Source organism: Procambarus clarkii, chromosome 38 (assembly GCF_040958095.1).
Source record: "Procambarus clarkii isolate CNS0578487 chromosome 38, FALCON_Pclarkii_2.0, whole genome shotgun sequence".
Lineage (NCBI taxonomy): Eukaryota > Metazoa > Arthropoda > Malacostraca > Decapoda > Cambaridae > Procambarus > Procambarus clarkii.
The window spans coordinates 39,237,091-39,254,632 of record NC_091187.1 but is presented as its reverse complement, the minus strand read 5'-3'; the positions used below and the strand labels follow the sequence as shown (position 1 = coordinate 39,254,632).

Here is a 17,542-nt window from a genome sequence, read left to right as displayed (position 1 = left end):
CAAGACTGCTGGGCGAAACAAGACTGCTGAGTGAGGCGAGACTGCTGAGTGAGGCAAGACTGCTGAGTGAGGCAAGACTGCTGGGTGAGGCAAGATTGCAGGGTGAGACAAGACTGCTGGGTGAGACAAGACTGCTGAGTGAGGCATGACTGTTTGGTGAGGCGAGACTGCTGAGTGAGGGAAGACTGCTGGGTGAGGCATGACTGCTGAGTGAGGCATGACTGCTGGGTGAGGCGAGACTGCTGAGTGAGGGAAGACTGCTGGGTGAGGCATGTCTGCTGAGTGAGGCAAGACTGCTGAGTGAGGCAAGACTGCCGGATGAGGCGTGACTGCTGGGTGAGGCATGACTGCTGGGTGAGGCAAGACTGCTGAGTGGAGCAAGACTGCTGGGTGAGGCATGACTGCTGAGTGAGGCAAGCTGCTGAGTGAGACAAGACTGCTGGGCGAAACAAGACTGCTGAGTGAGGCGAGACTGCTGAGTGAGGCAAGACTGCTGAGTGAGGCAAGACTGCTGGGTGAGGCAAGATTGCAGGGTGAGACAAGACTGCTGGGTGAGACAAGACTGCTGAGTGAGGCATGACTGTTTGGTGAGGCGAGACTGCTGAGTGAGGGAAGACTGCTGGGTGAGGCATGACTGCTGAGTGAGGCATGACTGCTGGGTGAGGCGAGACTGCTGAGTGAGGGAAGACTGCTGGGTGAGGCATGTCTGCTGAGTGAGGCAAGACTGCTGAGTGAGGCAAGACTGCCGGATGAGGCGTGACTGCTGGGTGAGGCATGACTGCTGGGTGAGGCAAGACTGCTGAGTGGAGCAAGACTGCTGGGTGAGACACGACTGCTGAGTGAGGAAAGACTGCTTGATGAGGCCAGACAGCTGAGTGAGACAAGACTGCCGGGTGACTCAAGACTGCTGAGTGAGGCAAGACTGCTGAGTGAGGCAAGACTGCTGGGTGAGGCAACACTACTGAGTGAGACAAGACTGCTGAGTGAGGCAAGACTGCCGGGTGAGGCAAGACTGCCGAGTGTGGCAAGACTGCTTGGTGAGGCAAGACTGCCGGGTGAGACAAGACTGCTTGGTGAGGCATGAATGTGGGGTGAGACAAGACTGCTGGGTGAGACAAGACTGTCGGGTGAGGCAAGACTGCTGGGTGAGGCATGACTGCTGAGTGAGACAAGACTGCTATGTGAGGCAAGACTGCCTGGTGAGGCAAGACTGCCTGGTGAGGCAAGACGGCTAAGTGAGACACGACTGCTGGGTGAGACAAGACTGCTGGGAGAGACAAGACTGCTAAATGAGGCATGACTGCTGGGTGAGGCAAGACTGCTAAGTGAGGCAAGACTGCCAGGTGAGGCAAAACTGTTGGGTGAGGCAAGACTGCTGGGTGAGGCAAGACTGCTGGGTGAGTCAAGACTGCTGGGTGAGGCAAGACTGCTGAGTGAGGAGAGACTGCCAAGTGAGGCATGACTGATGGGTGAGACAAGACTGCTGAGTGAGGCAAGACTGCTTGGTGAGGCAAGATTTCTGGGTGAGGCAAGACTGCTGGGTGAGGCAAGACAGCTGGGTGAGGCAAGAGTACTATGTGAGGCAAGAGTGCTGAGTGAGGCAAAAATGCTGGGTGAGGCAAGACTTCACGGTGAGTAAAGACTGCTGGGTGAGGCAAGACTGCTGAGTGAGGCAAGACTGCTAGTTCAAGCAGGACTGCTGGGTGAGGCAAAACTGCTGAGTGAGTCAAGACTGCCAGGTGAGAAAAGACTGCCTGGTGAGGCAAAACTGCCGGGTAAGGCAAGACTGCTGAGTGAGGCAAGACTGCTGGGTGAGGCAAGACTGCTGAATGAGGCAAGACTGCTGGGTGAGGCAACACTGCCGCGTGAGACAAGACTGCTTGGTGAGGCATGACTGCTGGGTGAGACAAGACAGCTGAGTGAGACAAGACTGGCGGGTGAGGCAAGACTGCTGGGTGAGACATGACTGCTTGGTGAGACAACACTGTTGAGTGAGTCAAGACTGTTGGGTGAAGCCAGACTGCTGGGTGAGGCAAGACTGCTGGGTGAGACAAGACTGCTGAGTGAGGCAAGACTGCTTGGTGAGGCATGACTGCTGAGTGAGGCAAGACTGCTGGGTGAGGCAAGACTGCTGGGTGAGACAAGACTGCTGGGCGAAACAAGACTGCTGAGTGAGGCCAGACTGCTGAGTGAGGCAAGACTGCTGAGTGAGGCAAGACTGCTGGGTGAGGCAAGACTGACGGGTGAGGCAAGACTGCTGGGTGAGACAAGACTTCTGGGTGAGGCAAAACTGCTGAGTGAGACAATACTGCTGATTGAGGCGAGACTGCCTGGTGAGGCAAGACTGATGAGTGAGACAAGACTGCTGGGCGAAACAAGACTGCTGAGTGAGGCGAGACTGCTGAGTGAGGCAAGACTGCTGAGTGAGGCAAGACTGCTGGGTGAGGCAAGATTGCAGGGTGAGACAAGACTGCTGGGTGAGACAAGACTGCTGAGTGAGGCATGACTGTTTGGTGAGGCGAGACTGCTGAGTGAGGGAAGACTGCTGGGTGAGGCATGACTGCTGAGTGAGGCATGACTGCTGGGTGAGGCGAGACTGCTGAGTGAGGGAAGACTGCTGGGTGAGGCATGTCTGCTGAGTGAGGCAAGACTGCTGAGTGAGGCAAGACTGCCGGATGAGGCGTGACTGCTGGGTGAGGCATGACTGCTGGGTGAGGCAAGACTGCTGAGTGGAGCAAGACTGCTGGGTGAGGCATGACTGCTGAGTGAGGCAAGACTGCTGAGTGAGGCAAGACTGCCGGGTGAGGCATGACTGCTGGGTGAGGCATGACTGCTGGGTGAGGCAAGACTGCTGAATGAGGCAAGGCTACCGGGTGAGACAAGACTGGTGAGTGAGGCATGACTGCTGGGTGAGGCAAGACTGCCGGTTGAGACAAGACTGCTGGGTGAGGGATGACTGCTGGGTGAGACATGACTGCTGGGTGAAGCAAGGCTGCCGGGTGAGACTAGAATGCCGGTTGAGGCAAGACTGCCGGGTGAGGCAAGACTGCTGAGTGAGGCAAGACTGCTGGGTGAGGCAAGACTGCTGAGTGAGGCAAAACTGCTGGGTGAGGCAAGACTGCCTGGTGAAACAAGACTAAGTGGTGAAGCATGACTGCTGGGTGAGACAAGACTGCTGGGTGAGACAAGACTGCTGGGTGGGGCAAGACTGCTGGGTGAGACAAGACTGCTGGGTGAGAGAAGACTGCCGGGTGAGGCAAGACTGCCGGGTGAGGCCAGACTGCTGAGTGAGACAAGACTGCCGGATGAAGCAAGACTACTGAATGAGGCAAGACTGCTGAGAGAGGCAAAACTGCTGGGTGAGACAAGACTGCTGGGTGAGACAAGACTGCTGAGTGAGACAAGACTGTAGAGTGAAGCAAGACTACTGAGTGAGGCAAGACTGCTGAGTGAGGAAAGACTGCTGAGTGAGGCAAGACTGCTGGGTGAGGCAAGACTGCTGAGTTGAACAAGACTGCTACGTGAGACAAGACTGTTGAGTGAGGCAAGACTGCTGAGTAAGGCAAGACTGCTGAGTGAGGCAAGACTGCTAGGTGAGACAAGACTGTTGGGTGAGACTGGACTGCTGAGTGAAACAAGACTGCTGTGTGAGGCAAGACTGCTGGGTGTGGCAAGATTGCTGAGTGAGGCATTACTGCTTAGTGACGCAAGACTGCTGGGTGAGGAAAGACTGCTGGCAGAGATACGACTGCTGAGTGAGGCATGACTGCTGGGTGAGGAAAGACTGCTGGGTGAGGTAAGACTGCTGGGTGAGGCAAGACTGCTGGGTGAGGCATGACTGCTGGGTGAGGCAAGACTGCTGGGTGAGGCATGAATGCTGAGTGAGGCAAGACAGCTGAGTGAGGCAAGACTGCGGAGTGAGGCAAGACTGCTGAGTGAGGCAAGACTGCTGAGTTGAACAAGACTGCTGGGTGAGACAAGACTGTTGAGTGAGGCAAGACTGCTGAGTAAGGCAAGACTGCTGAAAGAGGCAAGACTGCTGGGTGAGACAAGACTGCTGGGTGAGACTGGACTGCTGAGTGAAACAAGACTGCTGAGTGAGGCAAGACTGCTGGGTAAGGCAAGACTGCTGGGTGAGGCAAGATTGCTGAGTGAGGCATTGCTGCTGAGTGACGCAAGACTGCTGGGTGAGGAAAGACTGCTGGGTGAGATACAACTGCTGAGTGAGGCATGACTGCTGGGTGAGGAAAGACTGCTCAGTGAGGCAAGACTGCTGGGTGAGGCAAGACTGCTGGGTGAGGCATGACTGCTGGGTGAGGCAAGACTGCTGGGTGAGGCATGACTGCTGAGTGAAGCAAGACAGCTGATTGAGGCCAGACTGCTGGGTGAGGCAAGACTGCTGGGTGAGGGAGCCGGTCGCCAAGCGGACAGCACGCTGGACTTGTGATCCTGTGGTCCTGGGTTTGATCCCAGGCGCCGGCGAGAAACATTGGGCAGAGTTTCTTTCACCTTATGCCTCTGTTACCTAGCTGTAAAATAGGTACCTGGGTGTTAGTCAGCTGTCACGGGCTATTTCCTGGGGGTGGAGGTCTGGTCGAGGACCGGGCTGTAGGGACACTAAAAAAAAGCACCGAAATCATCTCAAGATCTCAAGAAGATCTCGAGGCATGACTGCTGAGTGAAGCAAGACTGATGAGTGAGGCAAGACTGCTGGGTGAGGCAAGACTGCTGGGTGAGGCAAGACTGCTGGGTGAGACAAGACTGCTGGGCGAGACAAGACTGCTGAGTGAGGCGAGACTGCTGAGTGAGGCAAGACTGCTGAGTGAGGCAAGACTGCTGGGTGAGGCAAGACTGACGGGTGAGGCAAGACTGCCGGGTGAGAGAAGACTGTCGGGAGAGGCAAGACTGCTGGGTGAGACAAGACTTCTGGGTGAGGCAAAACTGCTGAGTGAGACAATACTGCTGATTGAGGCGAGACTGCCTGGTGAGGCAAGACTGATGAGTGAGACAAGACTGCTGGGTGAGGCAAGATTGCAGGGTGAGACAAGACTGCTGGGTGAGACAAGACTGCTGAGTGAGGCATGACTGTTTGGTGAGGCGAGACTGCTGAGTGAGGGAAGACTGCTGGGTGAGGCATGACTGCTGAGTGAGGCATGACTGCTGGGTGAGGCGAGACTGCTGAGTGAGGGAAGACTGCTGGGTGAGGCATGTCTGCTGAGTGAGGCAAGACTGCTGAGTGAGGCAAGACTGCCGGATGAGGCGTGACTGCTGGGTGAGGCATGACTGCTGGGTGAGGCAAGACTGCTGAGTGGAGCAAGACTGCTGGGTGAGGCATGACTGCTGAGTGAGGCAAGACTGCTGAGTGAGGCAAGACTGCCGGGTGAGGCATGACTGCTGGGTGAGGCATGACTGCTGGGTGAGGCAAGACTGCTGAATGAGGCAAGACTACCGGGTGAGACAAGACTGGTGAGTGAGGCATGACTGCTGGGTGAGGCAAGACTGCCGGTTGAGACAAGACTGCTGGGTGAGGGATGACTGCTGGGTGAGACATGACTGCTGGGTGAAGCAAGGCTGCCGGGTGAGACTAGACTGCCGGTTGAGGCAAGACTGCCGGGTGAGGCAAGACTGCTGAGTGAGGCAAGACTGCTGGGTGAGGCAAGACTGCTGAGTGAGGCAAAACTGCTGGGTGAGGCAAGACTGCCTGGTGAAACAAGACTAAGTGGTGAAGCATGACTGCTGGGTGAGACAAGACTGCTGGGTGAGACAAGACTGCTGGGTGGGGCAAGACTGCTGGGTGAGACAAGACTGCTGGGTGAGAGAAGACTGCCGGGTGAGGCAAGAATGCTGGGTGAGGGCAGACTGCTGAGTGAGACAAGACTGCCGGATGAAGCAAGACTACTGAATGAGGCAAGACTGCTGAGAGAGGTAAAACTGCTGGGTGAGACAAGACTGCTGGGTGAGACAAGACTGCTGAGTGAGACAAGACTGTAGAGTGAAGCAAGACTACTGAGTGAGGCAAGACTGCTGAGTGAGGAAAGACTGCTGAGTGAGGCAAGACTGCTGGGTGAGGCAAGACTGCTGGGTGAGGCAAGACTGCTGAGTTGAACAAGACTGCTACGTGAGACAAGACTGTTGAGTGAGGCAAGACTGCTGAGTAAGGCAAGACTGCTGAGTGAGGCAAGACTGCTAGGTGAGACAAGACTGTTGGGTGAGACTGGACTGCTGAGTGAAACAAGACTGCTGTGTGAGGCAAGACTGCTGGGTGTGGCAAGATTGCTGAGTGAGGCATTACTGCTTAGTGACGCAAGACTGCTGGGTGAGGAAAGACTGCTGGCAGAGATACGACTGCTGAGTGAGGCATGACTGCTGGGTGAGGAAAGACTGCTGGGTGAGGTAAGACTGCTGGGTGAGGCAAGACTGCTGGGTGAGGCATGACTGCTGGGTGAGGCAAGACTGCTGGGTGAGGCATGAATGCTGAGTGAGGCAAGACAGCCCAGCAAACACAAATCATCTACACAACGTTCGCCTATCTCTTGCCATAGGTGTGGGAATGATTTGCATTGAGAATGGTGCAGGAGAGCCTTTGAGAAACTTTTACTCAAAAAATCCAAACACAAAGGTTTAATTATAAATTGTTTTTCTACAATTATTTTCTTCCAAATGTAAAACAAATAGTTTTTACATGTTTAAATATAAAATTTATGGTGTTTTTTTGTAAAATTCATTAATAAATTGTGAATGATATATATTGGCTGAGTGAAACCTTTATAATCCATTTAGTTATAATTTGAACAGAAAAAAGTATTTTTCCAAATTTTCTAAAAATTGCTCTTTTTAACACAATTTGACTCCTTATACATTCCACTAAACACTATATCATGTTTAAATATATAATTTATGTATTATTCTCTAAAATAATTTATATAAATTATATAAGTTGCTGGAAAGTGGTGTTAAGGATTTTGAAAACATTTTGTTGTGTTAATATGTTCTTATTAACTATGTCTCAAGTTCACAGTTTATCAAACAAGAATATTAACATTCGTCAACTCTTAAAATCTTATATGTTATCTTGCTGGTGCAAAAAAGGGTGAATCTTTAGGAACAGCTATAGTATCTATATATCACAAATGGTGTTTTCCCTAACTCAAACAATGTAGGGTTTATTATTCTACACATATTTCTAATGACTCTTAGATGTTTACATTCTCTGAAGTATAATTGTGAAGGCTGTGTCCATCACTCTCAACACAGATTCTTAAACTCGTCTCTGCAGGTTCAACTATATAATTAGTTTCCATTTTGAATTTCCATGGACATTTGTATCCAAAATGAAACCAATGTGGTTTCCTTCAGCGCCTTCAGCCAGCACATTTGCTCATTCATTTCCACAGATTCCAACAAGGTAGGGGATTTACAGAAATTTGTATATTCATATTGTTATATATTAAAAATATGAATGCAGTTCAATATGATAAGACAAATACATGAGTTTATGATAAATTCGTTTTCTGTGATATACCATTGATATGCTCTTTTTTTCTTTAAACGGCAGACTAAACTAAAGTGCTCACATCAACAGATTTGATGTATAAATGGTCAACGCTCAACAGAGTTAGTATAAATGTATTAGTATAAATCTTACTTGTCTCATTGTTAATTCACATTCAATGTCAACTTGTGGTTTTGATGTGGCACGTTTGGCCAAGACACCCCACCCCATTATGCACCCCATACCCATCTTGTGGGCGGTTGTGGAAAGGGTTACAGAGGCACATAATGGGCTCAGGGACTGAACCCCACAATTCATTTAGCTAAGCAAGTTACAATCTTGATGAGCTAGTTACAAAATTCAATATAAGTCATCACATCAACAATGGGTTCGAGATCGACCTCAAGTACAGGTTCTAAATTAAGCAACTGACATATGTGGAGAGCTAGTATCAAAATTTATATGTTTGTCCTGCACACCGTCCCCCATCCAGTGGGCAGCGGTGGATAGGTTACAATCACTTAGTTGTTATCTACAGTTAGCAAACTGGGGATATTTGGCTAAAATTTCTGGTAGCAGATCATTTTGAATGAAATATTGACACATCGCTGGAACATTGGTTATAGAATTGTCTCTAAATTCATGTATCTTTTCGCACTCCATCACATAGTGACGGAGGGTGTGCGAATAATTTTGTTGACACAGTTTACATTTGGTCAGGTCTACATCAGCAGATAATGAGAATTCCCAGAGATACTTGTAACCGAGTCTAAGCCGAGCAGTAGTAACATCTAGAAGTCTGCTGATTTTATTGGATGATCCATAGATGTGTGGCTCCTCTTGTATGATATGTATGATAGATGGAATTACTAGTTCCAGTTTCTAGGCAGGCGATGAGTACTCACAATAACCTTAATTAAGCGTCAAAACAAAAATGTGTATACTCTTTTTACTCTCCTGACCTTAGTTCTCGAGCTATGTATTTCATTTTGGTACCAACGTGTTCGCAATAACATTCTCTAGAAGAAAATCAGCAAAAACGGTCACCAAAAGTTATATGAATACCAGCACCCAATAAATACCTACGTAGATGACTCGCCGTGAGTGCCCAAGAGCAACAAAATGTTTTTACTCTTGGGATTGTTATCACTTCCACACTTGTCCTACAGCGTTAATTTTGGTATCAATGTACTCGCAATGAAATTCCCAACACGGTGATATGAATATAAACGTAGAATAATGGTCGCTGCCCACCCGCAAGAGTGTGGGAAGTGGCGGAACTGTTACCCAGTATTGGTGACAAGACGACACATGGGCGATACAGTGCTTTGAAAGTTTATAATTATATCACTGTCCTGACATTATTATTGTATGTACGTCATTCATTTTTGTGCCAATGTTTTCGCAATAGAATGTTCTATGAGCCCGTAGGTAAAAAAGAGCAACAAAGCGTAAGATAGAATAGCACCATATATAAAACAACGCTGGTACATATCAGTGAGCGTCAAACACACACGAAATGTGTGTGTTTGATGGTGGTCAAACGATGTTTGATGTGTTTGATCAGGTGATGTCCTGATCCGCATAATTAAAGTATGAATTATGTTGAGAAAAAATAAGAAAAAAGGGAAAAAACAGGGGTGGGAGAAACATGACAGAAAAAGAGTAAAAATACAATTTGGTCAACAAAACAGCATTGTTTAAAATAAAAGATATGGATTGACATTTTGGGGGTTAGGTTGGTAGGTTACATTGAGTTAATTAGGTAGTACTTAGTGTTTATCTGTTATAGATAGGAGCTGCCTGGTATGGGCCAATAGGCCTTCTGCAGTTACCTTTGTTTTTATGTTTTTGCCCTGTAACCTAAATGGTTAGAGAGGCACATATATGGGCTTAGGGACTGAACCCCACACTACATTTAGCTAAGCTGGTTACAATCTTGATGATATAGTTACAAAATTCAATATAAGTCATCACATCAACAATGGGTTCGAGATCGACCTCAAGTACAGGTTCTAAATTAAGCAACTGACATATGTGGAGAGCTAGTATCAAAATTTATATGTTTGTCCTGCACACCGTCCCCCATCCAGTGGGCAGCGGTGGATAGGTTACAATCACTTAGTTGTTATCTACAGTTAGCAAACTGGGGATATTTGGCTAAAATTTCTGGTAGCAGATCATTTTGAATGAAATATTGACACATCGCTGGAACATTGGTTATAGAATTGTCTCTAAATTCATGTATCTTTTCGCACTCCATCACATAGTGACGGAGGGTGTGCGAATAATTTTGTTGACACAGTTTACATTTGGTCAGGTCTACATCAGCAGATAATGAGAATTCCCAGAGATACTTGTAACCGAGTCTAAGCCGAGCAGTAGTAACATCTAGAAGTCTGCTGATTTTATTGGATGATCCATAGATGTGTGGCTCCTCTTGTATGATATGTATGATAGATGGAATTACTAGTTCCAGTTTCTAGGCAGGCGATGAGTACTCACAATAACCTTAATTAAGCGTCAAAACAAAAATGTGTATACTCTTTTTACTCTCCTGACCTTAGTTCTCGAGCTATGTATTTCATTTTGGTACCAACGTGTTCGCAATAACATTCTCTAGAAGAAAATCAGCAAAAACGGTCACCAAAAGTTATATGAATACCAGCACCCAATAAATACCTACGTAGATGACTCGCCGTGAGTGCCCAAGAGCAACAAAATGTTTTTACTCTTGGGATTGTTATCACTTCCACACTTGTCCTACAGCGTTAATTTTGGTATCAATGTACTCGCAATGAAATTCCCAACACGGTGATATGAATATAAACGTAGAATAATGGTCGCTGCCCACCCGCAAGAGTGTGGGAAGTGGCGGAACTGTTACCCAGTATTGGTGACAAGACGACACATGGGCGATACAGTGCTTTGAAAGTTTATAATTATATCACTGTCCTGACATTATTATTGTATGTACGTCATTCATTATGTTTGTAAATCAACTATGTATGTATGAAACATTATGTACGTCAACATTATGTTTGTAAATCAACTATGTATGTATGAAAAAAAATGACTAATACGTTCGGCGAATGACTTTGACTTCAACTTCACTTTGACTTCGTTCATGTCATCGTATTTTCCGTAATATATAAAGGTTATGACAATGCAATTATATTATTGTGTGCAAATAAGTTTGAAATTTCATGTACCCTAAAAATATTAAAATAAAGAATAAGAATAATTAAATAATTGTTGTAGTAAATTGTCACACGTTCATCATACGCAAACGAACACACAGTTTGGAGCGTCAGTACAAGACCGCCGCCATTTTAAAACACGGCTTCGAATGTAAGTAATGTTTTTCTCGTACTAACACTGTGTTATACAATAGATTTGGTCTTGAATTCACAAATTTAGTTGTTACATCTGACAGAGTATGTTAGACGGTGTAATGCTGGTCCATGTTAACGTATTTGTGGGCTTGGTTGGTTTAAATGTGGAGGCGAGGCCTGGCTGTGCTAGTGTGTATGTGGAGGCGAGGCATGTACAACACTCCCCAATAGGAAGAGAACCCACTGGGTTCTAGGCTAGGTTAGGCTTATCTGTAATAATTGAATTAAGCCTAGCAAAGCCTAGAACCTAGTTCAGTAATTTAAAAAATGTTGTAACTTGAAAAATGCCATTCAATACATTACACAATTTAAATATTTTCAGGCAATCAACACAACCCTCATGTTGGCTAACCCTCTCTCATGTTGGTCAATAATTTAATTATTTTTTTATGGAGTAATCTTTGCTGTTGAAATGTAGTCTTTTTGAGACTACATTTCAAATGTAGTGTGTGTGGAGGCGTGTATGTTAGGTATTACCTAATATACACGGTGTAATATATCTATCTGTGTGAAATAGATTAAATCCATTTATTTGATATTCAGCTAATAGTTCTGTATTTTCTACATTCATCCATGTTTTGGTAAGTGCAATAATATGTATTGTTTCATTGCAGATTAGAGATTCAAGATAGTTCTAGATTTCCGAAGTACTGAAACGCGCGCCATACAGGCTTGGTGGATCTAGGTGCAAGGTAAAATTATTTACATTTACTTTTGTATTTATGTTTTGTATTTATATGCATATATGCATTTATATGCATTATTCTATAGAATAATAGATCTCGTAATAATTTTGCAAAAATAGTGGCATTTACTATTTTTAAAAGATTATTAAAAAATTTACTGATATGGTGCATTCGGAAGGGCGAAGAGGGAGAACGGCCTGTTGACATAGCTCGGGTGCAGGGGGGGGGGGGGGTTGTGTAAAAGCCTGGTTTGTGCCTCGGAGAGGCTATGGGATCCAGTAAGTTCAGTAGAACTTCGGTTTCAACCCTTTTACCCTGTTGTAGCTCAGTCGATTAAGGCAGTGTCTGGGATGCTCCCGGACGCAGGTTCGAATCCTCGTCACGGCCCTTGTGGATTTGTTCATTTGATGCATCACGTTATTGTGATCTGTGTGTGTAATTCTTCACTTGCTACAGCAACAGGAATGTGTGTGTATGTATTTGTGTTGTTGAATATGACCGAAAGTGTAAGATTAATGATTCTAACACAAATCGTCTGAATATTTGTTTTTCTTCACTGTCGAGAGTAGTTAAAAAAATTTACTCGAGTTTATTTTCACACTTTATTTATGGTCCTTAAGTCCCTCTCCTTAATGCTGCTGCTGTTTCTCGCATCTTTGCATCGCTTGTATGTTTGGGGGTTTGGCCTCTTGCTATATATTGATTCCATTTGTGTGTGTTTGGGTCTCAGGCCCTCTCGCAATTTCTGTTGAACAAACCCCTTTTCCTAGTTCTGCATCTCTCCTTTGGTACAAATTTTGTTGTGCTTTTATCATATATTTCACAAAACTTGACATACATTTCATTTACTTCATGTCCTATCAGCAAGTGTTTGTCAAATTCTTTAAGGAAAGTTTATCATCCTGATTGCAGATCTCTAGCGATATTATGTCAACTTCTTGTGGATTCGCAATCATTATTTAATTTACCTTTAGGTGTTCTTTCACCAGCACAGCAACACTGTACCTCTCCCAACCAGTTTAAGATAAAAACTAAGTACTAACTAATTAACTCAATGTAACCTACCTTACCCCCAAAATGACAACCCATGTCTTCTATTTTAAACAATGCTGTTTTGTTGACCAAATTGTATTTTTGTTTTTTTCTGCAATGTTTCCCCCCCCCCACCACTCTACCACCACATTGAGTTTAGTAGCTCTGTGCACGTCAGGTGCTGTTTAATATACAGACCTACTCCTCCATTTGACCTAGTTTCTCTATCACATCTATATCACTTTGTGCTTTAGCCCTGGTGGAGCTTGGTCCACCAGGCTGTTGTTTGGAGTGGCCCGCAGATCCACATACAGTCTGCATATGATATACAGTCTGTTGATCAATTAAACTACAGTAGTTAGTTTTTATCATCCGAATGCACCAATATGTGTTCATTCTTCCCAGATGAAGGAACTAGGTAATATTCATCATCTGAATGCACCATCTGATGCTTTAACACACTCATGATACACGAGAGGTTTAAAAAACTTTTAAAACTTTTAAAACTTTTTGACCTATGTATTTAAAAGCAATTCTAAAGTTAAAAAGTGTAGCATAGGCCCCTCGCAGAATGTTCTTAATATGATCCTTAGGTTATAGTTTTCTATCTAAAACCACCCCTAGATCTCTTTCTTGATCAGAATTCTTTATAGATCTCAGTGGCTCGATCATAGAAACTGCTCTAAATCCTTGTTGGCCTGGATTGTGGAGGTCATTGGTCTCTATAAAACTAGTAATCTGACTCCTGATCACTCTCAAATAATTTTATTATGTGGGATGTTAGTGCAACTGGTCTATAATTCTTTGCCAATGCTTGTGTTGTGTTGTGTTGTTTTGGTAGTGATGTGCAATGTGTTGTTTTGGTAGTGATTCGTCCAGTTCTGGTAGTAGTGCGGTTGTTGTGTAGTGTAGTACTTGTGTGCTTGTTAATGACTTGTATTCCAGTCTTGTGGGTATCTCCTTTCCCCTACGGGCCAACTGCTTTGTTCTTACCTAGCATTTTGCTTTGTTTGGGTATGAATGTTTGTGTGCCGTATATTTTGCAAAATTTGCCATATATCTCATTATTTACTCCTCTGCCTAGCAACAAGTCTGTCTAATTATACTCATTAACTGTTTTTCAAAGTTCCCCATAGTGTCCTTTATTGAAATCGAGTTCATGAACCGTTTCAATGTTCTTATTTTCTTCTAGATTATATCTTAAAGTATATTTAAATGTTATTGTTATTATTGTTATTAAATGTTATTGTGACATTGCATTGCAATTGAGCTATGTTGTTTACCATACCGTTCATTTCGTGAGTATAAGTATAGATGCCACACTTGTGACAGGTAAAACCATGCCTTTTTTGAAAAACAGCACCGTCTGTTGCACGTAAGAGCAACCCACACTATATTATGTTGCGATATTATTTCAATATTTCCGATTGTATTGATAATTTGAATTTTCATAGATTTCAATTTATTTTCATTTCGATTTAATAATTTTGTGTGACATTGCATTGAAATTGAGCTGTGTTGTTTACCATACTGTTCATTTCATGAGTATAGTTTATTTTTTTATTTTTTTCATTTCATTTTTTTAGCTGTTCTTATTTTTCAGTGATGGGAATATCAGATCATTTGATGTTCCCAATTTTCTGATGGAAGCATCAGACCATTATAGAATGCATCGGATGAGGTAGTTTGGAATGGTGGGGAGGACGAGAGGGGGGTATGGTGGGGAAGACGAGGGGACAGAGGAGAGGGTAATGGTGGGGAGGACGAGGGGACTGGGGAGTTGGGGATGGTGGGGACAGGGGAATGCTGGGGAGGACAAAGGGACAGGTGAATGGGAGATGGTGGGGGAGGAAGAAGGACAGGGGAGGGGAAAATGGTAAGGAGGACGATGGGACAGGGAAGTGGGAATAGTGGGGATGATGTGGGGACAGGGAAGTGGGAAGGACGAGAGGACTGTGGAATGGGGAATAGCAAAGTGAATTATAATTATATATATTAATTAATTCTTATAAATTTCCAGAAGCCTGTATCAACACCCACACTAATGCAACTGAAAGAGATGTTGAGACAAGTATTGCTGATATGTTGAAGAACGCCCCAAACAAACTCGGTGGAAACAGATACAAGGTAAAGTTTGCCAATTTGCTGTAGTCTAATTCAATTTCTTTTTAGTAATCTTCGAGAACATTTATGCTATGAATAAGATAAAATAATGTAACTGATTTTGATTTATTTACTATTTATTATTTATTTACCGTTATTAGTATAATAGATCTCGTAATAATTTTGCAAAAATAATGGCATTTACTATTTTAAAAAGCTCGGGTGCAGGGGGGGGGGTTATGTAAAAGCCTGGTTTGTGCCTCGGAGAGGCTATGGGATCCAGTAAGATCGTCCTTCCTTTCCTCCCTAGAATCTGGATGTAGCAGGTGCTCAATTGTCAAAAGTGAAAAATTGGTTTTGTCTTCCGAATGCACCATTTCTGTAAATTTGCTAATAATCTTTTAAAAATAGTAAATGCCATTATTTTTGCAAAATTATTACGAGATCTATTATACTAATAACGGTTTGATAAAATACAGTAGACTGCCTACTGGATAATAGTTCCAGTCCACCTGTAGACAGGGATCTCACATCAGCTTGTATATTATACAAGGATAAGATTTGATTTACTTTTGTATTTATATGCATATATGCATTTATATGCATTATTCTCTAGAATAATAGATCTCGTAATAATTTTGCAAAAATAGTGGCATTTACTATTTTAAAAAGCTCGGGTGCAGGGGGGGGGGGGTTTGTGTAAAAGCCTGGTTTGTGCCTCGGAGAGGCTATGGGATCCAGTAAGATCGTCCTTCCTTTCCTCCCTAGAATCTGGATGTAGCAGGTGCTCAATTGTCAAAAGTGAAAAATTGGTTTTGTCTTCCGAATGCACCATTTCTGTAAATTTGCTAATAATCTTTTAAAAATAGTAAATGCCATTATTTTTGCAAAATTATTACGAGATCTATTATACTAATAACGGTTTGATAAAATACAGTAGACTGCCTACTGGATAATAGTTCCAGTCCACCTGTAGACAGGGATCTCACATCAGCTTGTATATTATACAAGGATAAGATTTGATTTACTTTTGTATTTATATGCATATATGCATTTATATGCATTATTCTCTAGAATAATAGATCTCGTAATAATTTTGCAAAAATAGTGGCATTTACTATTTTAAAAAGCTCGGGTGCAGGGGGGGGGGGGGGTTTGTGTAAAAGCCTGGTTTGTGCCTCGGAGAGGCTATGGGATCCAGTAAGATCGTCCTTCCTTTCCTCCCTAGAATCTGGATGTAGCAGGTGCTCAATTGTCAAAAGTGAAAAATTGGTTTTGTCTTCCGAATGCACCATTTCTGTAAATTTGCTAATAATCTTTTAAAAATAGTAAATGCCATTATTTTTGCAAAATTATTACGAGATCTATTATACTAATAACGGTTTGATAAAATACAGTAGACTGCCTACTGGATAATAGTTCCAGTCCACCTGTAGACAGGGATCTCACATCAGCTTGTATATTATACAAGGATAAGATTTGATTTACTTTTGTATTTATATGCATATATGCATTTATATGCATTATTCTCTAGAATAATAGATCTCGTAATAATTTTGCAAAAATAGTGGCATTTACTATTTTAAAAAGCTCGGGTGCAGGGGGGGGGGGGTTTGTGTAAAAGCCTGGTTTGTGCCTCGGAGAGGCTATGGGATCCAGTAAGATCGTCCTTCCTTTCCTCCCTAGAATCTGGATGTAGCAGGTGCTCAATTGTCAAAAGTGAAAAATTGGTTTTGTCTTCCGAATGCACCATTTCTGTAAATTTGCTAATAATCTTTTAAAAATAGTAAATGCCATTATTTTTGCAAAATTATTACGAGATCTATTATACTAATAACGGTTTGATAAAATACAGTAGACTGCCTACTGGTTTTACCTGTAATAAGGTTTGATACAGATGATTATGATTATGGTTTTGGCATAATGGAATACATGATGAAGGAATTATCAAAATTGACATTTTTATCAGGGGATATCCTGAATATTGTCAAAATGACGGAAACCCATATGTCAAAAACACATGGAGATATACCAATCCTGGAAGACATTCTTCCATCCCCACTTGAAACTGTTGAGCAAGTGGAAAGTCTGTCACATGAGCTAAAAGTTAACAGTGAATATAAAAAGAGTATGGTAAGTGTTGCTTAATTCTTTTAGCCTGAGTATGGTAAGTGTTGCTGAATTTTTTTAGCCTTGTACATATGTCTTTTGATTAGTTTTTTTGCAGATGAAGGAAGGTGGGGTGGCACATAATTGATTGTTCAGTGTTATGTTTAAGGTACAAATAAAACAAAAGCAAAAGTTACTCAAATTCGTTGATTTTTGTAATAGTTAAGAAGGAAAATATTTTAATGCTATTTATTTAATACAGTTGGAAATTAGAAAATCTAATGTTGAGATTGAAAGATATATATTATTCTCTATTACCTTACAGCTTATGCATTATTTTAACAGGTCCAGACGCTGTCTCAAATGGGCGGTGCAAGCTGTGGAGACACAGTGAGACGAATGATGAGGAGGATAGGGACCTATGGGGTCTGGTCTCAGTATTCACTCGTTGGGCGCAAGAGGAAACGTGTCTTCAAAACCTTGGATATTTGTAATGTAATAATAAGTACGTAAATTTGACATTTTTTTGGATTATATATATGTCTGCATGTATTATGTATTATACTTGCATGCTTGTTAATGACTTGTATTCTAGTCTTGTGGGTATCTCCTTTCTCCTACGGGCCAAATGCTTTGTTCTTACCTAGCATTTTGCTTTGTTTGGGTATGAATGTTTGTGTACCTTCATTGTATATTTTGCAAAATTTGCCATATATCTCATTACT

General features: G+C 43.5%; 1 long non-coding RNA gene across 1 annotated transcript in view; it reads left to right on the top strand.

Moving 5' to 3' along the window:
• The first annotated feature begins 17,167 nt into the window (after window positions 1–17,167).
• The window catches only part of LOC138372254 (uncharacterized), a 1,680-nt gene continuing 1,305 nt past the window's right edge, over window positions 17,168–17,542 (top strand). Inside the window, exon 1 of the long non-coding RNA XR_011230776.1 lies at window positions 17,168–17,322. This is a non-coding gene — a long non-coding RNA (uncharacterized lncRNA). The remainder of the gene's footprint in view (window positions 17,323–17,542) is intronic.